Here is a 26,373-nt window from a genome sequence, read left to right on the forward strand (position 1 = left end):
GAGATGCTCCATGAGGACCCCCCCAAGCCAGCACCCTGCAGCGACCAACCCCAGGCACAGCCCTGCAGGGCTCCACGTGGCTGAGGCACAGTGTCATGTTTGGAAACTCACAAGCTCTCTCCTCTCTCCCCTCCTTCCTCTCAGAGCATTGCAAGATTGCCATTCCTGCACAGCGCATGCAGCCAAAGCAAACACAGATTCCTGGAGCCGGCTCTGCTGCAAGCAGCTGCACAGAGCTGGCAGCCCACCTCCTTTGGGACCTCCTCATTGTCATCATCCCCCATTGGCCACGTGTGTGAGCAGAAGGCTCTCCCCGCCCCATCCATGGGCACAAAAAGCCACAGCCAGGCCTGCGTTTCCACGGCTGGAAATGCAAATCCATTTCCCGCAGCATCAATAGTTCAGGGTAAAACATTTTATACAAACCATTCTCAGGCCTCTGGCCAGGCCAGCTGTTGCCCATCATTTCCCCACTGAGATATGGGCAACACCAAACAGCCAATCCCAGCCCTGAACTGGCAGCTCCCAGCCTGTCCACCCACCATCTGCAACGTTATGGAGCTGGGACTGCAGCCACACTCTGAACATCAGCCAAGCTGTAGGTTCCGAATCCATCTACATGGAGAACCCTTCCTACGTGCTAAGCATGCACAATATTCCCAATAAAAATAAAGTGAGTGGGGAAAAAAAAAAAACACAACACACACTTGGCAATGGGAAGGCTCAGATGCAGGCAACTCATTTGTCCTCAGCAATATCCTTATGTAGTACATCCTTATGGACAGGTGCACCAGGCATGGCTCCCAGCAGGTACTCGCAAGGATGCACATGCACAGGTGACCACCAGAAAAGCTCCTTGACCCACAGGGACAACAGCACTGTCCTAGGAGGCAACCACCCCACCACACCATGCAGTGGAATGCTGCCCATAGGGTTGGCCAACAGGGCTGAGCCAGAACAGAAACCAATCAACCCCCCGAGAAGGGGCGATATTAGGAAAGTCAAGTGAGAAACAGCAAAAATACAGAGCTTCAGCCACATCCCAGTGAGCCACACGCATGGAGAAAGATCTTCCAACACTTCCTCGGCCATTGCGCAAAACGCACTGATTTTCACCCAAAAAGCAAGGCACATACCAGAGCACTTCCAGTTTGCAGCCCTGCTCTGACAGCACCTGCAGGAAACTCTCCGTCGAAACAAGCACTCCTTCCCGGGAACAGAAACAGATTCTGCTCCAAGAGCTATTTTTATTCTCCCCCAAAAATATTTTGACGAATACCATTTTCATTATCTCTGACGCTTCCTCTCGCAGATGGGGCATTGCGAGAACAGACCCACCCATGGGCTGAGGAGGAATTTGAGAATTGAGAAACAGCAGCCTTTGGCACGAGCAGAAAAGCCCAAAGGGATGGAGAGCCAGGATGGCACCAGGGCAGGTAACACCCAAGGCTTACAGAGATCCTGAAAAGCAGCCGAGCCAGGCAGCCCGACCCAGGCTTGGCACAGGGCAATGGGAGCAGCTTGGCTGGGGTAGAAAGCAGCTTTCCTAGGGCTGCACCTGGTGAAAAGCAGGGCTGAGAAAGGAGAGCTGCCTGTATAAATCTCAGCTCGGACTGCCAGGCTGGCACTGTTCAACATCAGTGTTGTTACTTACAGGGAAAAAAAAAAAACAAAAAAAGTTCCCATATAAATCCTATTTCCTCCCTTCTGAACTTAATATGATCTGAACCCCCTTCCCTCACACTCTGAGTTCTGCAGCAGTGCAAGGCTCTGGGTGTCTCCTGCTCCCAGAAAGAGCCCCCAGCCCCACAGGAACCAGCCCAGGGCACATGGTGCCAGCTGCTGAGTGTGTCCAGCAGGTGGATCTTCCCAAAACACTGAGGTTTCCAGAAAAAGAATGTGGCCCAATACATCCCAAAGCCACGCTGCACTGTGCCACAGCACAACACAGTGGGGCAGTTTGCAACACGATGGACCAGAGGATGTTGAAATCTGTGGTTGATGCAGCAGCGGTGGGGTGCAGCTCAGGAATCTGCTTACCCCTCAGATATCACTGCATTCAATGACAACTCACACTTCCAAGCTCAGCTTTCTGCTCCCTTCAGTGACTGCTTCAACATCCATCAGGAGTGGCCCCAATGAGCCCCGTTTTCTCTCAAATCCCTGCCTGACCACAGGGATGCTGGGCAGTGAGACTGGAAGGTCACAAAACCTCACATCGCTCCTCCTATCCTTCAGCTGACCTCACCTCAGCCTCCTACCCTTTCCTGTACCTTTTCTCCTCCATCAGTGGCACTAGTGTTTATTTTCCAGACCAAGACCTGCTCCGCTGGCTGCTGTTCAACTAAATGCAGCCACCACCACCACCAAGGGCCGTTGGAGCAGCTCCCTGCCAGGCTTGGAGATGGCACAGCCTGGGTGGGCGAGTGGCACGACACCCAGCAGAAGCCACAAAGCAACAGGCAGACCCATGGTACCACCAACACTGCCACGCTCCGAGCCCAACCCAACCCACGTAGAACCACTGTGGTTTGGAGATGCAGACCCATGACCACCATGGAGCATGGAGAGAAGCCTGCCAAATACCACATGCTGCAAAAGCTCAGTGCTTTCAGTTGCCTCGACTGACTCCTTGCCAGAGACACCCTCTTTTCCCTTCCCTCTGCGGTATTTCACGCTGAGCTCCGGGTCTGAAAGCCAAGCTGGAACAGCCTCAGCTTGCCTGCTTTAGGGTTGACAGCACAGCTCAGTTTTCCCGACCTCCTCACAGCTCTGCTGAGCAGCTTCCCTGAATTCCCGTAAAGGTTGTGGCCAGCCTGCTCTGAATTAATGGTTTTTAATGGGTGCTGAGGCTCAGAACTGGCCACAGCTTCGCTTTGAGCCAGTCCTGGTGGCTCTGAGAGTTGGAAGATTGAAAAGAAATGAAAAATAAAAAAAAAACAAAAACGTGGGGCTGGTGAAGCCAAGCAGAGGGAGAGATGAATCATGGCATTTTGGGAAGGCTGGGAATGATGGAGCAGAAAAAGGGGAGAAAAAAAAAAAAAAAAATGGAGACAGGAAAATATATGGTTTAGTAGAAAGTCATACCTTCAGCCAAGAACTGACATATGCTGACAGAGGAATACCAAAATCCGCGATGCATTAAATCCCTTTCAGCAGCACACTTCAGGGAATAACAATTGCTCAGAAGCTGGGGGCTGAAGGAGGTGTTAATCCCTTGGCAGCCCGAAGCCTACAGCAGCCTCACCCCGAGGAGCTGCAGCTCCCACGTCTGCCGGTCAGCTGCACCCGAGGTGGGTCTGCAGGAAACCTCCTTCCCTTTGGGACAACGGGAGACCCAGGGGCAGTGCCTGGCCCCATCCCAAAGCCACGCACTGACAGGGTGGGGTGTGAAAGTAATTGTGGAAAATAACACGGGAACTGTGGTCACCGACACCCTGGGGAGGAGGGAGGACATCCAGGCTTTACCTCACCTGCGTTGTACAGCACAGCACGCGCCATAGGGCCATGTTCATCCTGAACCTGAATTCTTGCTTAATCAAGGTTAGGATTTTTGCCTGCCCCGAACAGAAGCCATCCCCACACCATGTCTGGGATGCTCTGGAAGGAATCCCATCTCTGGAGGTACCCATCATCAGGCTGGATGGGGGCCTTGGGCAACTTTATCTGGTGCCAAGCAGCCCACAGCGGGGATTGGAACCAGATGGGCTTTAAGTTCCCTCCAAACTCAAACCATTCGGTGATTCTATGAACTCCCACCCGCACCCTTCTGTATGTGCAGCAGCACTGCAGCATTGCCTCATCCCCTCCCTCCCAAAATCAGCCCTTCAGCTTTTTCCCCCACCACGGGAGACCGCGGCCCATTAGACAAGGCCTGATTACTTCTCCTCACCTCCCCCGTGACACAATCGAGTGCGCATACAAGGCAGAACAAAACAGTGACAATTGGTGACAAATGGACTGCACAGCATCCCGTGGCCCCGTCGCCAGGGAGACCCCGGCCAAGCATGGGCAGCCGTGAGGGACGCTGCAATTTGGGGACGGTGGAAGGGACACAGGTGCTGGGAAGGCAGTGGGGAGCGCCGTGCTAATTGCAGGCAACGAGGGAAGGGCTGTGGGCCCACAGGGAGCCGAGCCCCCAGGCCCGGTGAAGGGGGGAAGGGACGGTTCTGCCCCTCCGAGGCCGTCCCCTTTAATAAGGGTAATTTTCCAGAAGTATTTTTCCCAGGTCAGAGCAGTGATTTGACAACAAACAGAGAGAGAAAAGGGTTTAACCATTGCTAGCGCTGGGCCAGCAAGCGTCACCAAGCACAGCTCCAATGTCAAACAACACAGCTCTGCACTGGACTTTGTATCACAAGCCCCACTTTTGCTAGGGATGAACACGAGGCCAAGAGAGGGAGAACGACGCTTGCTTTCAAGCTCTTTGCTGGCAGAGCCAGAAATCTCTTCCGGGAATATCTTGGAATGACTCAATGCCTTTTACTTTCAATGCAAGTAATGCAAACACCCATAGCCAGCATGGAAACGCTCTGAGCTCACTCAGGGCTGCGGACATTCTCCAGCACCTGAAGCATCAGCAGAGGTGGATGCACAGCTCCTGATACGCAGCCTCCCTCCTCCACGCCACGGGCACATCTGATTATTTCTCCCCATCAATACCTGCAGCAGACACCCGTGAATGCCACGCAGCAGTGGCAACCCCTGGAAAATAGTTTGCTTCTTTTGCAAGAGAAATGAACACCTGTAGCTTTGCTCTCTAAGCTGCACTTGCTCCACAGGCAAAGCTGAGCATCCTCACCCAGGCTACGTGCATTTCAGCCGTGCTCGCCGCCTGGCCCCCTCCCATCCCTCCACACAGGTGGGCAAGAAAGAGTTAAGGCTGCAGCTGCCAGCCCTCCGTGCGGAGTTATGCTCAAACTGTTCCCACTGCCGCATGAAGTCAGCTGTCATTAGGGAACAAAGGCGCCCCGAGCAGCTCGAGTTGTGTCACACTCGGGAGGCGCAGAGACTGCTCCCTGATTAGGATTTCTAAATCAGTCCCATCGAGGCCCGGAGAATAAAGGCACAGAACAATGAGTGGGGCACATTCACACAAGCGGCAGCCCCCTCCATCCCCCCGCCCTCCCCATCCCCTCGCACGCTTCTGCTCCCGCCCGGGCCCTGCAGCACTTCACCCCCTGCCCTGCTGGGACTGCAGCCTCCCCGCTCCTCATGCAGTGGGAACAACGCCTGCTAATCCCCATCTCTGCCCACCCTCAGCTTTGGGAGCCTTTAGGTCCTTGTGGTTGAGCATCACTTTGCTGGGAACTTGCTGTCCCTGGAGCAGTAGGGTAGCCCAAGGTGGAAGGGACCCATAAGAATCATTGAGATCAACTCCTGGAGTCACCAACCTTGTGGAGCCCAACGCAGCAGGCTGGCAGGAGGCAGCCCTAGAGAGTACACTGGCATAGCCCTATCCTGTCAACAGAGCAGCTGGTCCAGCTGGTGGCCAAAGCACCATCCCCATCAGCCTCCTCTTGGCTACTGGCCATGGTAGTGGTGGCCACCAGAACGACTCGCTGTCCTCCAAGCCTACCCCTTGGTGTCACCACCTGGGGAACACTCAGTCACATCATGTCCCAGTACTCACCATAGACCAACCAGCAGCACCAATCACCACTGGTTATTTCTCCTTCCAAAATAAGATATTTTTTGAACTGTACTGCAGCAAGACCCAACTACGTGCAAGGACTTGTCATCGCATACTGCCCTAGCCTGTTGCACTGCTGTCCCTTCATCATGGGGTGACACTGCCAGAGAGCCTCCACACACTGATCCAGAGCATCACCCACACACCCTCACCCCACAGAGGTTTTCCTTTCCCACTAACCAATCCTTTGTGCACACAGAGACCAGCTGGAGGCTGCAGACATCAGTTGCTAAACTGATGGCACCCAGGGCAGGCTTCCTATGAATGCCCTGTGAGCACAGCAGTTCTCACGTTGCGGGCAGGCAGGAGGTGTTGGCTTGGCTGGAGGGGTCTGTAAAAGTTTCCTTGGAAAAAGCAGGAATGTCAGCACAAAATGACGCAGCACCACTGAAAAAACCTGAAGGAAAACCAAGACAGTTGAGGATTTGGGACATTAAATACACAGAGGCAAGAATTAAATGGTAGCAAATGCTATTCTTGGCTCCAACTCTGACTTTGCTCATGACGTTGGCTTTGTCAATTTGGAGTGATCCGCCTCAATTCTTCCCACGTAGAAAGAGGAGGTGACTCTACAAGGGTCAGATCCCGCCAGCACAAACCTTTAACATCAAGGATCCCATAAGCAGTGACAACCACAATGGGAGCATCCCCTCCAGCAGGTCCAGAGCCACAAGGAGAAGAGCACCCAGAGGTCTGCACACAGCGATATTTGGGGCCAGGTGGGTGGGAAGGCAGCCAAACCCAAACCCTACACCTACCCAGAGGCTGTACGGCCAACCCAGACCCAAATCCATCTCCACGATCCCACAGCCCTCCCTTTGGGAGCTTCCAGCACACTGAGCCAAAGAGATGGCTCCTTTTATCCCCTCCTTTGGGTCTGGTGAAACTCAAGGCAACTCAAGGACAAGAGGAGATGGGAAAAGAGTCGGAAATTTACTTTATTCCCCTGCCCTGAAGTTGGATCTTCAAAACCACGAAGAAAAGCCCCCAAGCAGCGGGAAGCCGGTGGCCAGCAGGTGCAATGAATAAATATCCCTGCAGAAATCAATATGGACAGAGGGGGCAGGGAAGGAATATAGATATCGGGCATCCCACCCCCCGCCTCCTGCCCCACACTACACGCACGCAGACACACACACACACACTAATCCGGTGGATTTGGCCGTCATATGACATGCCCAGTCAGTCCGAGGGAGGGGATTTAAGGCACGCCTCTCCTTTCACGCCAGGAAAGGATTTTCATCTCTCGAGAGCACAATGAGGAGGGAAGGAAGAAAAAAAAAAAGAAAAAAAAAAGCCAATCAAGCAGGGATCAGCTGTGGGCTGGGCTGCTGCAGGTCTGCCTGTCCCAGAGGGGGGTGCGGGGAGACATATTGGGCCGTGTGGGAAACCCACAGGCTCAGCTTCTCACACATTGTTCTCCCCGGCTCCCCCCACCCCCAGCCAAAGCCGTTAATGCCACAAAAGATACTTTGCCCATTGTGCCGCGGACAGCTGAGAGGATAGAGTTAGCCTTACACAGCTTTCCTGCCTCCCTCTCCCGCTGGAGAGGGGAAGAGGGGACAGAGCAATCAAAATGGAGAGTTTGATGCTCACCATACAAAAGAATTAAATCCACTTAGGCTCCTTTCTCGCTAATCTAGGACTGTGGGGGGTTAAACATGGTTACATTTTCATTAGGTACTAATAGCAAAAGGGCAGCTAATGGTAGCACAGACCATTGCATTGTCATGCAGATGGCTCCCAAAAGGGCTACCCAGCATCGCCCACCGGCCGCAGCACGAAGGCATGCTCGGAGTGGGAAATTGTGTCACTCGGCATTGTTGGGGGCTGAATTCCATCAATGGGAAAGTCATGTTTCCTCGGCGGAAAGGAAACAAGTTAAAGGGCTCAGGGAGAGGAGGAGGAGGAGGAGGAGGAGGAGGTGGGGGGAGCGGCGGCGTGCCCAGCTCTGCACCTGGTCTGCAGGGACCCCTGTGCGGCACGATGTGATGGCACGGAACCGTGACCGCCCCTGGGGGTGGGCTGCCGGGGTTTGGTGGTGTCTGGGCACTGCGAGTTGATGGCCATAAGGTGTCAGCTCTGAAATACCAACACTTGCTGTCCAGGCATGGAAGGATGGTTTCAGCCCCTTGCATTTCATTCCAGGGCTGTGGTGAACACCACCACCCAGCAGCTATACGCTCGTGTGAATTTGATCTTTTTGGTCCCATTGCCCTTACATTTTTTTACTCCAAATCTTCTCAAGCGCGGCATCTCCGTTCATTTCAGCCCCACAGGTGCTTTCTCTACCCTGCTTCTACTGAGCTGTAAACTGGAGATTCAATATGGACCAGGATGAGGGAGCATCCTCCTGGGGGTACCATTCACTGCTTGCATCACCTGGGTGACCACACAGCTGCTCAGGCTGCCTGGGATCAACGCTGAGAGGGCAGCTCAGCCCTTTCATCCTCTCCTGAGCCATCCCTAGCAGCTTGCCTAGCAGACATAGATGCTTTCTCCCTCATCTCCTCAGGGATAGCAGCTCCAAATGGGTCCAAGACCACTCAGGACTGCACTTCTCGCAAACAGAGGAGGAAAACCACTCCTCTGGGTGCCTCCACTGAATGCCTGCACTGAGAGGCACTGGGACCCATATTGCCCATGTACAGAATTCCAACTTACTTAGTGCTGGCTCACTAACGTCTTACCACCAGAAAATATCTGCCTGGGGTATATTTTATAGGGTGAGAGCACTCCAGGATTTCTTCAGGGCTTTAGAAGAGAGCCCCACAGCCCATACAAGTCAGTGAAGCTACGTCCTTTCCCCCAAACCAACTGGCACGAAGGTAAAATCCATCACTCGGGAACACACAGCAGCTGCAGCAAAAGCCAAGTTAAACAAGAACAAGGTCAGCGTGGAGATGGTGCAGCCAATAACTGTAAAGAGGAGGAAATTGGTAATACAGTTGAGAGCACAGCCACCTCCAGCACAAGCACCCAGCAGACGGCCCCAAATCCCAGGGAGCTCAGCACCACGAGTCCCTGACGTCTCATCCCTGGGACGAGCACCAGGACTACAAGCACGTCCCTTTGCCTCTTCTCTCAGCTTGCAAACTGCACTGAAGTGAAGGGGCTGGAGGGTCCCTGAGCCTCTCAGCCTGGAGTTCCACTCAGAGAAACAACTGGAAAAGGGCACATTTCAGCTGAGAAGGGTTGGCTTCACCTGCCCTGCAAGGCACTGTCAGAAGCTGCTTGCCTGATGCAACTTCCCTTGCGCAGTGCCTGTGCTGTCATAGGCTCACGTAGACCAAGGACAGACAAAATATCCATCCACATAACACTCAAGTGCAAATTTCCTAACAAACTCTGACACCATGTCTATCTCGCCTGACTGCCAAAGATCAAATTTGAGCCAAACTTCCTGCAAGCATTGCTGAGTTTTGCAAGCTTCAAGTCCTCGGAGAGTCACATTTTCATGCTTCTCTCTGCAACGTTGTCAGAGCTTGAGTTTTTATGAAAGCTGAGATTCTCCAAGTTCTGGAGCCAGAGCTTTCAGAGAGAAAGCAGACAGTGAGAACAGGGCAACTCACTGGCTTTCTACAGTATGGCACATCACACTTAGATTCTCTGATGTCCAATAGGGCTGAGAGCTGAAACAAGGCTGCCACTTTCCCTACAGCAAGAGGTCAGATTCGGCCTTCTCTTTACCACCACTGTCCACACAACTTGCTGGAATTGAATGTACTGGATACCTCTGACATACTGGTAAGTTTTGCTGATGCTGTTCTAAAAGATTAAGTTCTCTCAATGGGGAGACAGAGGGATGGACAACACGTCTCAAACACTGTTTCCCCAGGAAAGCCCTCTGTGGAATAGTGCATTGTGCAACAGCCACGATAACATCTTGACAGCTTACACCAGTATTTTTCTTCTGGTGTTTTGGAGACCTGTGGTGTTGCAATCCAGGCTCAGGGTTAAAAGCTGGAGTTCTGGAAAGCTCATCTCTAGGAGAAGCGTGATGGAGAGGCGGCACGTCCAGTGGGCACTGGGGGCTGGAGGGACCTGCTCCAGCAGCTTACTCAGTCAATGAGCTGTGCTGGCCCAAAATGTTCCTTGTTTCCCAGCAAAGTGATGCTAGAAGCACAACAGCAAACTAAAAAACAACAACATTCAAAGGTTAACAAGTGTTATTTTTCACTATTGCGCCTCAGGACTTTCCTGCATTAATGTTAGTGACTATTATGCTTCGTTCAACCTGATAGACCGAGCAAAGGGAGGGGGGGCAGGAATCAAATCTCATCAGTAATGGGAACCACTTCCAAAGGGAAGCTGCTTTCAGAAACCTGCCCACGTCCAAAAATTACAACCGGTCTCGGCAATTACAAGAAGTAAAACATTAAAAAGCATGAGACAAAGTGCATTTGCATGCTAAAAGCTCCCGTCAGCGGTGCTGAGAGGCTGCGTCCAACAACAAAGCAGAACGCTTCTCCCTCCAAAAAAATATATTAACCCTGGTGTCACATCCCTCCGCCCTGTTTGCACCCCAAGGACTGCAGGATGCAACCACAGCCCCCCTGCACCGAACGTCTGAGACGTGGCCCTGGGGCAGACACCCAGGGCTCACTGCTGAGCAAAGCTGCAAGGGTTAAGGCGTGCTCAGCCATCCCCATCGCAGCACAGCCTGTGGGGTTTTGTTGAGAAGTTTCTCTGATTGGGGTGGATTTGCTGGGAAGTGGTGTTCCAGCAAACGTGTTCCAGTTCTGCAATTGCTGTCGCAATAACAGGTTTGGGTTTGATTCAGAGGTTGCAGGTGGGCAAGTTACCTGAAGGCCATGAGGAGGAAATTCCTACATCCGTTCTGAAAGTGCATACAGAGTCTTTGGTTGGGAGGGAGGAAGCATGAGAAGCAGCACGCTGCTGCTGGGGTAGGATTTCACCCGAAAGCACAGCTTTATGCTCAAAACACGAGCTGATGGGAGGGTCTGAGCAAAAGCCTCAAGCAGAGAAGCGAATTGTAAGCCCTGGTTAGAGGTTTGCAACCCCCTGACCAGGGTTTTTCTAGAGGATCATCCACAGGAACTCAGAGTGCATCCCAGAGTCAGTGGGATCTGAGAATACCAGCCCTCGCCTGAGCACAGGACACACTGTGCACTCCAGAGCTGGTTTGGTCCTTTCCCCCAGTTCCTGCTCGACTTCCCCCTAGACTTTGCCTACATTCTCATGAGCCTCCCCTTCTGGATCTGGTGTCCACTGTTATCTCAGGAGGCATTTTTGCCACATCATCAAAGCTTTCCCTCCCCACTGCCAGGTCCAGATCAATTCACATCCCCACTACCATTTCCCCACTACGATCTCATTAGCTGTCTTTATCCAGCAGTACCACAGCCTCTTGATGCTCTAATCCTGCTCACAGCTGTTGTGCTGGTGAGGCTCCTCTTCCTGCCATAAGATCAGGTAACTCCCTGACTTGAGCTCTGTGTCATTTCCAGTGCACAGGGCTCATGTCCACACTTAGCATATAAAACAGCCCTCCAGAGGCCTCTCAAAGCACCCTGAGAGCTCACGGAGAAGTAACCTATCTGGAGATATTCTGAGAGCAAAGAAGGGATGCAAAAGTAGAATTCTACCCAACTTCTGTTTGAATGAATGGAGACAACACATAAATGACAGGCTGCATGAGGAACGGAGCTGTTTGCACTTGAAGGCAGCTGTGCAAAGTAGCCACCCTGGACATCCAACCAACTCATTTTCAGAGGCACAGCCAAGAAAGGCATGAAATCACCAGACAGCCCATTTCAAAAAGGTGTCAGAGCTGAGGTCTCCCAGCAGAAGTCCGTGTCGAGCTGAGAGTGCAGGGTGATGTTCCTCCACTCCATGGAATCCAGCACGCAGTCACGCCTATTACACAGGGGATGATATTTTTGTCTGAGCCACCACGAGGGAGAAGATGACAGACTTGAGACGTTTGTGTCAGCACAACTGATGGCGGGACAATGGGCCGCTTGAGCCAATGGTTTGTCAGGTAATTTAGCGTAACGATGCAGTAAGTCATTCCCCAAGTGCTGAGGGATTCGCTGTTGAGTTAAGTCAATAGTCACGCTACCAGTCTTCACCCCAAGACACCACAGTGGTGAGGAGATGCCTCCTTACTCATTCCTCTCCCTCCCAGAGCACAGTCATAGCATAAAACACACAGCAATGCTCTCCAAAACAGGTAACTGCTGAAAATGATGCGTGCAAAGAGCTCTTAGTGCAGGGATTCCTTCTCTACTTTCGCATCTAGAATCTCAGATTCGGCTGCTAAATTTTGCAATAGAGATGCAATGAGAAGGGGCAGGCTGGGAGCAAAGTGAGGACGCAAGGGCCAGAGACCAACACAGAGGGCTGAAAACGTGCTCACAAGCTGCAGTGAGCATGAATGGCAAAGAAGAGGAAGCAATATGTAGCAACACATATTGCACATATTATGTAGCACACAAACAGATCCCTCGTGCTCGCTTACACATTGCTGAACTCAATGTAAAAGACAGGCTTTCCCAGAGGAAGGCTCATTAGAAATCCTCACCACTCCAGTACCTTTCCTCTCAGTTTAAAAAAAAAAAAAAAAAAAAAAAAAGCAAAAAGCAGGGCATGTTCTTTTGAAGGTTGTTTTCTTTCATCCCTTCTTCACCCCCCGTCGATCTCCTCTTCAGCATTTGTGGCCAGCCTGTTACCTCCGGCTGAGAGAGCAGGCTGTGAGCCAGGGCCTCACTGCAGCCTCCATCCCTCTGCCTTGCCCAGCACTGTGCAGTTGTTGGTACCCTATTGCACCCCATCACAAGCTGCTAAACTCTCTCTGACCCACAAGGATGAGCGGGGCTGGATGCTTAACACAGTTGTTGAAATCTCTGTCAACACTGAGGTACAGAGAATCTTTGCTTGCTTGTAGGGTTGAACCTTTGCCCAGCCAGGCTTAGCTGACAACAGATAATACAGCACACAGGCACATCCTGGAGCTGGATGGGCTGGAAGTGGATTTCCAGCCAAGTGACAAGTTCCATAAAGCCTTTTCCATCCCACCACTGCTACAAGCTGACCTTGGCACAGTTGGCTCCCAGCACTGACATCCCCCTGCTCTGGGTGACCACAAGGGCTCACCACGTAAAGTCCCAGCACCAACCCAGAGAGGGCATCCTTCATTTGCATCACAGCAACACTCAGCCAGGCTGGGGATCTTGACGGAGGCTTTATAAAAATGCACAGGAATTAATTCAGCCCTGCACGAGAGCAGCAGGCAAAGCTTCTGCTCCAACGTTATCGTGCCCTCCATGGGTTTTCCTGTTGTGAGTGATGGAGTGAGGCGAGGAGCAGCCAGGAGCCCAGACAAGAGAAAACGGTAATGCCTGCCCCCGGAGCGCCTATAAACCACCAAGACAAGATGTAACACGAGGAGGAAGCAGGCTGGAGGCAGGAGGGGATACCATAAAAATAGGGTGGTTTAGAGAGTCTTTGCTGTGGGCATAAATCACTGCTGATCTCCCCACAGATCTCAGCAGCACAGAGCAAGTCCTCTCCCAGCACAGTCGAACCAAACCCACCTCCCCAGTACCAGCACTGCCTCCGACCAGCAAAACTGGTGTAAAAGAGAGGAGAAAGGGCATCCAACCTCTGGGTGATGAATGGATGGGGGTGGAAGCAAAGGGACTTGGTCATCCCTTCCCAGCTCCCAAAGCTGTCATCCAAACAGCCTTCCAGAGATCCAGAGAGATCTGGGATCTGCCATCAACAGCACGGGGAGCTCAGCACCCACTGAGCAGGGCAAAGTGCTCTGCACACCAGTGGGGCTTAAATAAACCCCACTGCTCCTCACAAAAATGAATCCTCCCCACCCCCCACATTCTCACACCTCCTTCCCACTTCACTCTCAAATCTGCAATGGCAAAGACAGGATTTTCTTTTTTTTTTTTCTCCAAAAAGGAAAGAGAGAAAGGATTGGGTGAAGGGGCACCTTGTTTCAAATAAACAAACAAAATTTACTGCCGGACACATCTCCAAACCCTCAGCCCAGGCCGGCAGAACGCAGCTGCAATGTAATAAGCACATAAATAAAGTTTACAGCTAAACTGGCCTGACCCAGTATTGCCCCGAGGTGCAGAAGAAGTATCTTGTCATTAGTATGCAGAACACATCGCCTTAATGTCTGCTCATTTGTTCTCAGCCCACTCAGCTCTATAAATCTCCACAAAAGGGCAAGGCAGGGCTGTGGGGGAGAAGAGGGAGCGGGAAGGGACGGGGATGGGAACAGCCTGGGGTCCCACATCCCGGCACAGGGACAATGTGGGTTTCACCTGCACTTATCCTTCCCTTCCTTCCTTCAGCATCAGAGGCTGCCCGAGGAAGAAGAGCAGCATTTGGGAAGCACACTGAAGCAGAGGGGGGAATGAAATGCAGCTGGTATTTCTGCAGGAGTTCTACCTGGACAGGACACCTCGCCAGCTGCATGCAGGGAGCACAGATTGAGTGCAGACGAAACACTCCGTTACCTGCAGGAGACTGACAAACTTAAACAAGAAATTCCAACAGTATTTTCCTGCCCCTCACCCTTTTGTTGTTGCATTGCTTTAAGTGACTGCTCACCCTTCCAGACCAGCATCCTCCAAAACCCTGCACAGCACAACGCACCCCCTCATCTCTCCCACCCCCCAGGCATCCCAAATCCTCCCTTGCTATCTCCCTCCCAATATCACTTGCATGTAGGTCTACCATAGAGCTGCCCAAACCTCTGTGCTAGGCAGAGGCGTTTTGGCATGGGTGGCAAGGAGACGGCTTGAGGAGAACTGCATTTATGGCAGCGTAAGCCATGCACCAGCAGCAACTCCAGCACACAAAGTCTGATGTGAATTCCCTCCCACCTGCAACTCACATTGCCAGGGCAGGCTGTGGTGGGAAGTCCCACACAGCCCTGCTAGGAAATAGCTTCAGTGCTTTGCACAGAACAAAAATATTTTGTGTGCAGGGAAATGTTACTGATCCTCCTCTGTCATCAGTCTTGTTGGGCTCTCCTCCCTGTGTTTGAAGAATGCAGAACATGATTTATTATCTGACCAGGGAAAAAGGAAAGAAGAAAGAGAAACAAAAGAGGAGCAGTGCAAAGCAGCCACGCAGCAGATCAGCACATGGAAAGCAGAGGAGGAGGCATCTAGGATGGAAGTGCATCGATCAGAGGAATCTGGTGGCCCAAGAATTGGAATTTAATTGAGTACCACTTTACCTGAACTTTATACATGAGACACAGCGTTCCCTCTGAAGTCTTTCACAAAATAAGCAATTCCTTCTCTGTAGCCTACTGCAAAGGCAGCCAAGGACTGCTCAAGAGGTGAGAAAGCTCCAGGTTTCCAGTCAGCATAGCTGACCTCTATTCAATACCAAACACCTCAACTGTGGCAGGCACAGAGCAAAAAGCTCTGCAAAAAGCACTGGTTACTGCACCCTGAGAAAACAAGTGACTTCTGATCCAAGCTTTCCATGGAACAGTTCTCTGTGCTCATACAGCAGTGCAGAGGTCAGAGCTCTTCAGGGATAGCACAACATAAAGGAACACCAATGCAATGCAGCACCTGCAGCAGCTAAGAGGCGTTCTCAAGCAGGAAAAAAATGAAAATGGGTACAACCATAGTGTCCTTTTACTTTTAGAAATACACCAAATACATCCAGAACGAGCATTTCCTTGCATTCAGTATCTAGATTAAGTTCTGGGCACCTTGACAAAGGTGCTCTGGAATCCCAAAATGGAAGAACCCACACGGCCTGAGGGCATCAGCCCTCCCTGCTCTGCAGACATCAGGAAACCTCCCCAGGCTGCAGGGATGGTGCTGTGAGGGCTCTGTGCAGGAAATGAAGGTGTGGGATCCACCCTCCCCATGGGAATGATCCACCAACTGAAAAACACTCCCCAGGCTGAAAAGCAGTTATCTGCTTGAAAGCAAAGGAACTGCCCTTCCCAGCCAACACTTCAGCCTGGGACTGGTGTCAGAGAAGCTGAGCATGATGTTGTGAAATAGAAAAGCAGCTTAAGAGACACAAGAGCAGAGCCGGGCTGGCTCAAGCACTGACCTGTGCCACCTCTGTTGGCACATCTCCTCATCAGCTCAGTGCAAGCAGATTATCCTGCAGGCAGGCAGGCTTCCTGGTCAAACAGGTGAGGCTGCAGCAGCCAAAGTGCAGGAAGAAGAAGGAAGGAGGGAGACTCAGGACATAGACTGATCCACTTTTGGCGTCTTGAAGCCCCAGCAATCTTGCCTTCTTCCATTCCCAACTTTGTTACAGAGAATACATGATGGGGATTTAGCACATCTGGTTGGATTCCCTCTCCACCACACGTCCCAGTGGCACCTCCTAGCTGACAAAGGACCCAGCTCCCCAAAACAGCCCTCCCACATCACATCTCTACAGCTCCATGGCACCCAGGGTCTTCTCTCACATGGAGGTCTCAGATCATCAGGCTAATGTAGGAGATGTCACAACTCTGTCTGCTTTTTGTGGGGTTTGAGCAAGCAAATTATTTAGGGCAGGTACGGAAAAAGGATAAAACCAAACACATGCTCCCTGCTACTTTTCTGCATGCTGATATCTACCTAAACTTGAGACTTTTCCTAGCATGCACCAAGAAAGCAGTGAGTGTGCTCTTGAAGATTTTAAATTCTTAATTTTTGCTACCAGTGCATGTGTTCAGGAATTCTTTAATCAATTTGGATGAGGTGCAGGCACCTCAGCTATGCAACAGCCTCCAAAATAAGAAAAAAGAAATAAGCAGCTTGGAATAAGATTGTAAGGGCAGAGGCTACAGCGAAGAGTAAGATTTGAACTGAAACACAAAGCTGCAGGAGATTTGCAAGCTTAAGGCCAGGTGTTGCAATTGAGTTGCCTGTCTGCCTTGAACACATATGGTGCCTCTACGCTTCCTCTTGAAGGAGCTGAATCAGCAAATCCATCAGTTCCCACAGCCTTCTCTGCAGGTCGGTTAGAGGAGCTCCAATCCAGCACAGCATTTACACGGTGCTGTTCAGGATCAGAGTGGCGAGGCGAAGCCTGAGAACATTTCTGATGTCAGAAGGGATCACGAGATGTGAGGAGGTTCCACAGGGATAAAGTGAGTGATGAAACCACTGGATGTTTTGCAGCTCAATGCACTGGAGGGCTTCACATTGTAACCTTGCAGTACACCGGTGTTAAACACGTTCTTGACATGAGAATGAGTAAGATTGTATTTAAACATGGCAAGATCCATTAAATCTGCACTGGTGGCGAGGAGGTGACCTCCCTTACCTTAGGTGGGAAACCAGCACATCCGGCCTCTGATGCATCCCTCAGATATGCCAACTTGTTAGGTGATAATTGACATGCAATAAATCTGTTTTTTAACTCAGTTAATTACCTGTATTGCGCTCATGAGTAATACGATAGCATTTAAGGTGTGGCAAATTTTCCATTACAGAGCCCCGGCTGCAAGAATTCCATGAGAAACGTTTTCTCCTGGATGCAGCTCTGCAGCACACAACCCCACTCCAACCTCAGTTTTTCGCCCCAAAGCAATCCTCCAACCCACCTCGTTGCAGAGGACGCCCTCTGAGCACCTCATTGACCCCAGGCTAATTTCACACCTCTCCTAGCTTTCCCCTTCTCTCACACAGCAGCCCTTGCATCAGCAGCGCTGGACGGCTTGAAGGGTATTATGCCTAAGAAAATAAGGAAGGATGTATTGCAACCCAGCCAAAGAGCTAAGAAAAACGAAGTCTGAGGAACTGAGCATTCAGGTTCCCAGCTGGAAACTGTTCTCAAAGCGGTTCGGTTCAGTGCACCGACAAGCTGGAGGTGGGGGAAAGGGAGAACACAGAGCCCTGAGATGAGGAGAATCTCCAGGAAAGAGGAGAAAAGGGCTTATGAGAGCACCTCTCTGACACAGCAGCAAGCTCAAAACACAACATCTGTAATCCAGACCTCACACAGCTCTGCGCTGTGCTCTCAGCAGGGCAGAGCTGATTAAAACAAGCTTGTTTCTCATCTGGAAGGGCTGCTTTTCCAAAATACCCTGTTGCAGGCAGGTATTTCAGTGGAGTGCTGCAGCGTTTTGCTCTTCACTTTTGAACTCTGCACCTCCAGGACAACTCAGTGCAGCTGCTTCCACGCATGGGTTTCCTCAGGACAGCCTGAAGCCCTACTTTCCTCTAAAGGGGAACCCATACTGCCATCCATGCACCTCACCTCGAGGCAATCACCCCTTGCCTCCCCTGCTTTCATGCTGACACACTTCTGTCAGAAAGAGACAGAAGACAGAGGGGAAAAAAAAAAAAAAAAAAGAATAAATCCCTGCAGATTCTCATCTTCCTTCCTTCCAAAGCCATTGTTTTGCAGTACAAGTATTTCAGCTCTCACTGTACCAGGGAACAGGATTAGACAGGTCACCGTGGAATCAGATTACAGACTTTTACCTTTTTAACTTTTCTTCTCAGCACGTAGGCTCGAGAACTGACACCCGGCGAGGGAGCAGGCAGGGGACAGGCATGGGTGGAGATGGCCACTGAACGTCAGTGATTCAGAGGGATGTGCCAAAGGACTGGGAGTTCTCACGATTCCGGGACCGAAAATAAAGAATCGGATGGGCTAAAATTAAAGGGTGCAGAAGAGAAGAATTTTACCCAGCCCATTCAGGAGTGAACGTATCAGAGTCCTGCTACAACTTTGTCCCAGATGGCTTTATTTCCCATGCAATGCCAAACTGTGCTTTCCCCCTCAGGAAGATGGCCCAGGCAGGACTGGGAGACATCAAGAGACAGAAAGGAGCAAGGAGCCCATTCCAAGGGTCAGTCACTCCACTAAAAGTCCACGTCAAACTTATGCCCATCTCTAGCTTGGTCCTATTCAAGCTCATTGCATGCCTTCTGATAGCTCAAGATAGCTTGCATCCACTTTCCCTATTCCAGATGAGAGCATTGCTGCCTGTCCCCACACCTCCTGTGCAGGCGTGCTGTACAAATTAGCTAATAGATGCTTGAAGCTTCTTAAGTATCATTACTCAAAACACCAATTTAACCAGAACCTTGTTACTGTAGTTAGTGCTGCTCCTGCTGCACATTCACTAGCAATATGAGCAGCTTTAGCTTTGAGTGTAACATTTTTTTCCCCCCATCCAACAGAATACACAGAAGTTACACATGGGGACCACAAAGAGAGGAAACGACTTGCCCGTGTTCCTACAAAGCACCCACAGCAGTGAACAAATTTTCCCAAATGCACACCAGTTCCCTTATCAGTGAACCACTGCTCTTCCAATAGTCCCTCAAATGACATGAAAAAAATATTAATTACCAAATTAATCAGCTTGATTTTTCCTCCTTGTTCAAATGGGTTTTTTTTGTTTGTTTGTTTATTTGCTTGTTTGCTTTCCTAGCGAATCCCAAGGAGCCAAAATGCAAAATTACCCCACTGCGGGGTATTACTCATGGCTGCCAAGGCTGCAGGGCAAAACAAGAGCAGCTTTCCTTCCAATAACACCAACTTCTGATGTCAATTCAGTATCTAAACCACAGGGGCACAATGCATGATTTTATCTCAGAACTTCTGAAGAGGGCTCCAACTTTTGTTTTTAAGCTCTGAGTCACCTCCATCGGACCAATTCTTTTTATCTTTCCCCATCACAGAGATAATGGAGACAAAGTGATGCACCACGAAGGAGGGACGCCGAGTTCATTCCACCACTGAGAGAAAAAAACACGTTTTTTAATAGCGTTCTTACAGCAAGTACAGCATACACACACTAAATTTGCGTCAGCCTTAAGTATTTTCACAGCTACGCAGCCAGTTCATGCCTCACGGTTATTTTAAGAGCCCTTTCCTATAGCACAGAGCATCCACAACTCAACCATGTGCTGCTTCCTTCCTGCCTCTCCAAGAGATGCCCTCAAGAAGAAACAGCTCCAGCCTGAAGTCCAAGCAGGCAGATTTCTGTTGTCCCAGAACCTCAGGGAGGGAGAGCAGCAGCACCCCAAGGCCTGGACCCCACTCCAGCCACGTGCCACCATGGCAGCCCTGCCAGTATCCCAGGCTCTGCGTGGCCCCAGCTGCTTCAGACATTTTGGCACATCCCAAAATGGCCCAGAACATCTTTGTTAATAAAGCTTCTGAGATAAAGAGTAACGCAATCCATTTCACAGGCTTCAGCTGGGTAATTACAAGCCTATCGCTTCTGAGTTAATTACACGCAGCTAAAGACATTATTATGTGCAGATGGAAAAAAAACATCCTCCATGAAACAAGTTCCTGCTGCCTTTAGCTGGCTGATAGATAAATAGATCCAGCAAAGAGGAAAGGTGGGAAGCCTCCATTTAAACGGTGAGAGCCACGTTGTGCAACACTGGAACAGAGAGCTGGGAGCCAGAACTGCTCAGGGGAAAGTAGCCTCTGAACAGCAGGACCCTGGGGGCTGCACTCTTTGCAGCTGTGGCTGCAGTGCTGGGAAGCCAAAGGGGATGAGCTGGGAGCACCCAGAGCATCACATGGAGCAGACAGTGGCAAAAGCTGATTTTTGCTCAGTGGTAAGGTGGGATGATAATGTGCATGGGGAGCTATTGAGCAGCAGCAAGCTTTGGTCGCTTCCAAACTTAGCTTCCTTTTCAGCTGATGCCCTAAGGCAAAAGCCATCCTTGGATAGATCCCACTCCTCGCTTTGCAATGGGGCAAACACTGCTTGCATCCTTTAGGAATTCACAAACAGCACATTTAGGACACACACCCACAAAAACCTACATAAGGGTGCAAGGAGATAATCCCCCCCCTCCGATTGCTGCTCTATTTTAAGCAGAGAACTTCAGAATAGAAAAGGCAAGGAGGAGAAGGAACTCTGTCAAACTGCTGCAATTAATAAATGCCAAACAGATGCACACCATCCTCTGTGGGATGATGTATGCGGCAGGCCAGGGCAAACCCCAGCAAATGCATTTCCGAGCTCATGGCCTGAGGGCTCCAACAGGTAGCAACAGAGAAGGGGGAAGAAAAAAAAAAAAAAAAACAACAAAACACCAGCAATCACAATTATAAAAAGAAACTGTCAGGAAAAAAAAAACAACAAAACAAAACACTGAAAACAAGCAGGTGAGAAAAGTGACAGCAGGGTTCACCAACTGAGGTGGTGAAAGGAGCTGGAGATGAACAGATGCTGCCAGCTCTGATCCTGGAGGGATGGCACTGCATAACAGGGCAGTGATTTTCCAGTGCAAACTTTGCTGGTGGATGTTCCCAGCCCTGGGTCTCTGCTTCCCGGCACTGGGACTGCTCATGTACCAAACACTCTTGTGGGATGGTACATCACCTCACCTCCTGCCACTCACCCCAGCTGGGCACTGCTCCTGTACTGAGTCAATACTTAAAATATTTGCCATCCATGTGTCAGGCATGTAAATTAGCATTTAAGTCTTGATGCTTGTACCCAATTAAAGGCTTCTTAATCTCCAGCTGCTCCAACGCTGCCAAGGTGGAGCATTCCCAGCCTGCAGTTCACTTCTGGTCTCCGCTATGCAAAAAAAAAAAAAAATCCCCCTTTTTTCAGCATTTCTCCCTGCAAACCAGCACCACTCCCAGCTAGAGCCATTCCAGCAGGTCCAGCAGCACCATGCAGCTGCTCGGGCACATTTTTGCTGCACCCACCCCTCAGCCAGGCTGGAGGAATGCAGCGCAGTCAGTCCTGTTTACCTGTGAAAACCTCTGCCTTGACTATCAAACAGAACTGAAACCATTTTCGAGCCGCTTGCTGACCCTCCACACCCACTTTGCAGTACGTGAGGCCAGTAATTATTTACCCAGCAAAATATTAAACAAGGAGAGGGGAGAAAAAAAGCTTTCAGGACAAGCAGAGCTACTTATCATTTCCTTCAATCTAGGGTTGGGTTTTTGAGAGTCATTTGCCTGGAGGTGATTGACAGCAGCATTTTATAATGAAATATGGTTAGGGAAAACATCTTGCCTAAAAAGGGTTCCACCAGAGTGAATAAATGCCATCAGCTCATCTGATGTTGCCACCCACAAATGCACTGCTTGTGGATAGAGGTGCTCCATACGAAGCATCTGCGGTGGGAGAACTCATTGAAGTCATACCCTGCTAGATCCTTTGGAAGCAGGAAAACCCAATGTGGATTTTCTTGCAAGCTGCCCTGTGGGAGGCAGGGATAATGCAATAAATTACAAGACAAATAGGTATGGATTGGGCCATTCTCTTCCTCCCTCTTTAGCATCTCCGCAGCTCTCCATGTGCCCATGGCTCCAGGCATGCTCTCCTTCATGCAGTGGTTGCACTGAGAAGTGCCATGTGTGAGAGACAGGATGAGGCATGTTGTCTCCTCTTTACAACGCATTAGGATTCCAAATTTCTTTGGAGAAAGCCTTTATTCAAACTGCCCAAGATAAAGGAAACACAAATGGATTTTCTCATTTCCAAAGCGCAGAATCAAAATCAAGCATGCTTTGCACCCTGTTCTGGCAGGAGCGAGGCTCTGTCCCCCTGTGCTGAACAAGGGGGAAATGCAGCTACAAAGAGACAATGCCACCAGCCCAAGGTTCCCAAAACTACCAGCAGCCAAGTGAAAACTGGGAGTCTGCATTCCAGCACTATCTCCTGTCAGCGCTGCTGAAGTGTAGCACAGCATCACGCTTTTTAAGACAGAAGCCTGAGAATGATACAAAATTCAGATTAGCTTCAGAAAGCAGCGTACAAGGATACCCTTGAAGTGAATGATCCCACGGCTGTGCTCAGATTAAAGTTTCTTAAGGAGGTTATTTGACAATTCTCAAATAACAGCAGGTCATCAAAACACCCCCTGGCCCAACTGGAGCCCTCTACAAGCTCGACCTTACTACACCCAACATTTAATACTCGTGATGCAGTCGCTGCAGAGCCCTACTGCAATTGGTGGTCACCATACCCTGGGCAGAGCATTCACCACCTCCTGCCCCATCCAAAAGCATCTGCCTAGAAAATGCTGGCATGGTAAATCTTCCTCCCTCCCACTTCACAATAAAACCAGGATCCTTGAAGATTCAATACCATCCAGTTTAAGCCAAAGTGATACTTTTGTGAACTTTTCATCATGCTTTGAGCCTTAACAGAACTGCTCACGTGCATGACCCTGAATTAACTCATGCATGTGGTACTCTGTGTCTATGGGACTCTGGGGCCACAGATCTGCAGCAGGGCTTGGAGCAGATGCAAGTTTAAAAAAAATATATTAAAAAAAAAAAAAACCTTACACAGGGTAGAGATTTCCAAAGCTTGAGGCAGGAAAGCTAATTAAAGCAGTTCAGGTGTTCCCTGCACCTCAGGCTAGTGTCAGGAAAGAACCCACATGAACACACACACAGGAAGGCAACAGCCCATAATATGCAGTGCTTCTCGAGAGGCTTTTACCTAAACGTTGCCACAGTGATGTGTACATAACTCTGTCCTTGCTCTGAACCGCAGTCAGCAGCACAGCACACAGCAGTGGGGGGAGGACAGGTGAGTGTCAGAAGAGCAGAACAGGGTCAGATTGGGGTTTTATTGGGATGAAAAGCAGCTTCCCCCAACACTACCCGTACAGACCCCCTAGCTCAGCCAACAGCCCCTTCCATAAGGAAAGGATGAAGCTGGGGTAATGAGCAAGAGAGCTTCAAGGAGTTCAGGCAAGCCTAGGAGATACTCCAGCCACCAGCATCAAACAGGGCAGCATCACAGAGCACCCCAAGCTGGAAGGGACCCCCGAGGATCATGGAGCCCCAACTCCTGAGAGCCAGCAGGGCCAGGCTCATAACAGCAGGATTTTCTGAAGCCGTTTTGTTGAAACTGGAAACTTAATTAACAAAAATCCACAGGTATCATTTCGGAAGAAATATTATTTCCAAGTTCATATGAAAAATATTTTAATTGCAGTATTTAACAAGTTACACCTATGCCAAAACGTTCTCCTGGGAAGATCGTGCGTGTTTTCCTTGAATTGCAATTGAGGGAGAGCAAAAGAAGGAAATGGGAAGCACAGGAGTAGAACTGCAGAGGGGCTGACAAGCAGCACTGACGGCTCTGAGGAACAGCAGCAGCCAGCTTGACTGCCTGGTGGGATGCAGAGGATGCAAGACGAAGGTGAGCAGATAACACCACCCAGCAGCTGGCACAACCAAGGGGCAGGAAGCTTCCTCCTTGAAGGCAGCTGTTGGGGGTGGTGTTTGTTTTCTCTGCACAGCTCAACAGAAATATGACTTTTCTCATCAATTCCACAGACAACACTAAGTAGTGTTTGCTCTCGAGTCGAGTTTCTTTCCTGCTATGGTCTCTCGGAAGCAGCCTGGTCTCTCTCCCCTTTGGGAGCACGTCAGGTTTGGTCAATGACCATGACCCCACTGCCACCAGGCAACACCATAAAAATAGCACTGGTTCTGCCTACACAGCTCAACATGCAAAGAAGCCATAACCAGCAGATGAATCATTGATCTGCATGATCTAAGGTTCTCAGGTCATTATTATTCCTGAATCACATCTGTTCATAAGTACTTATACAATTATTAATAATTGCAGTGTTACCAGTCAAAGGAGGACTAGTTTCAGCTGCTATAGAAAAACATTTCCCCTGAAAGGGGTTCAGTGGCAGCAACTCCCCAACAAACATCTCATTGCATCCACTGGGATTCAAGGTTTCGGTCCCTCGAAGTAATTAAAAGGTTAAAAAAAAAGTTAGAGAAAGGAAAAGAGGACTAAAATAAAACCAGAGTCATTGTTTACTTCCCTGTGTTAGTTTTTAGATGCTATCAAGCTCCTAACCAGGAACTCAAACAGCAGGGACTCACTTTGATAAAACATATCCTTCCTCCTCACCGCGGGCATTTGGGTAGGAGCTCCTGGCAGCTCGTTGTCCCCATCCCTCAGCATTCCCCAGAATAGGAAAGAATGGGATTTTCCAGTCACACTGAGCACTGTTTGGGGCTCTGTTCCCAGGAGCCCTCCACAGAACCTGGAGAGCTGCTGGCTTCTGTCTGGCTCTGAGCTAGAACAACTCCCTTTGCTCCTCAGGAACCAAACCCCAGCAGGGCTCGAATGCAACACAAGTGGAACGAGGGAGGATGGAAGCACGAGGGCAGATGGAGCCATGAGTTTTCAATGCATTTGATCAAAACAGCTTCAGCAAACATGAAAGCAAACTGTTCCGCAAGTGAGCTATTCCCTCAGCTCTTACTTAATGGCCAAGATGTAGTAACAGCCTATAAAAAATTCCTAGCTCTGTTTCTTTGTGGGAAGCAGCTGAGTGGTTTCTGCTCAGCATCCACCGCCTGGGGAAATAACAGCGGCAAGCCACACTCAGAGACAGAGCTCTGCAGGTCACAGCCATCCTCTGTGTCCACCCCACTCCTCTGTGGGGCAGCACTCCTGCATCCCAAAACCAGGAGAGCCCCCACTTCAAGCCATTCACCCCACCGTGACCCATTGAGATGATGGATGTCACCGCAGCACAGGGTTAGTGCTGGCTGCACGCTGAGCACCTGTGGCATCTGTCAGTCCTCAAGAAGACACCATTAACCACAGCTTCAAATTTCCTGAAACTGGAGATAATTGTTGGTTTTGGCTGGGCTCTGCAATGTGCCCATTGCGCCAGGCTCAAGGGCTCTTTGGAAGTGTGTGATTTAATAGGAGACAAGAAATCCTGACTCCAGCAAAATCCCAGGCTGGAAGGAGGCTTCAGTATACTTCACCAAGCAACATTATTGCTTTTTAATATTCCTTCTGAACCACCTCTGCTTTAAATGCCTGCTCCCATCACACCAAAGCACTGGGTAAGATGCGATAAAAGCAAAGGCGTTTCTGCAAAGCCATGCACCTACCTCTCCGTGCACAGCCCTGCTGGGCTTCCTGCAGCTGTCACCCACCAAGGAAGGGTGAGCTTTGCAAACCAGCATGCAAGTGGAGGCAATGCAAGCCCTGCAGCTTCACCACTGCTGAGCACCAGTTTGCAAAATGCCCCTGTAAAACCTCCCAGGCAGATCACAGATACCCAAAGAATGGGGACTGGGTGACTGGAGGGTGGGATGGTTGGTTTTGTGGTTTTTTTCCTCCAAGCAGAGATAGAAGAAAGGTTGTTTTTTGTTTTTGTTATATAACACAACCCAAGGACTCTAACAACCACGCAGCCAGCTCCACCAGGGATACACCAGGCAGCAAATAAGATGCAAATGCAAGTGATATGCTCAGAGCTGCAATGCAGCACACATCTCAGCTTGCAGGAGCTGGCTTCTGCTTTGAGCAGGGTGGGGATAAAGCACCACTCAGGACTTTTTTTTTTTCCCCATTCCCTATTTCCCAGGCAGCACAGTTCTGTCAGGAGGTTGGGCAGGCTCAATGGAGCCAGATCCCATGTCCCACTGTGAGCTCAGGTGAGGTAAGCACAGCATTTCCCAGAGGACGGCAGGTCAGTGCCACATTGCAGAGACCCTTTTGAAACTCCTTCTATATCTACCCCTTCTCCAGTTTGCCCTTCAGCAAAGCAGTGACCCAAAGCCTCCCTTCTCTTCATCGCTGGCCAAGCAGAGCATCCTTGAGATGTTCCTTCTTTCATTGCATGCCTCATCCAAAGAAAATATTTAGATTGTGCATTGCCTGGACAGGCTGCACGTACCCCAGCAACGCCTGCTACAATCTCTAGCAGCAATAGGAG

Source organism: Tetrao urogallus (genome assembly GCF_951394365.1).
Source record: "Tetrao urogallus genome assembly, chromosome: 18".
Taxonomy (NCBI): Eukaryota; Metazoa; Chordata; class Aves; order Galliformes; family Phasianidae; genus Tetrao; species Tetrao urogallus.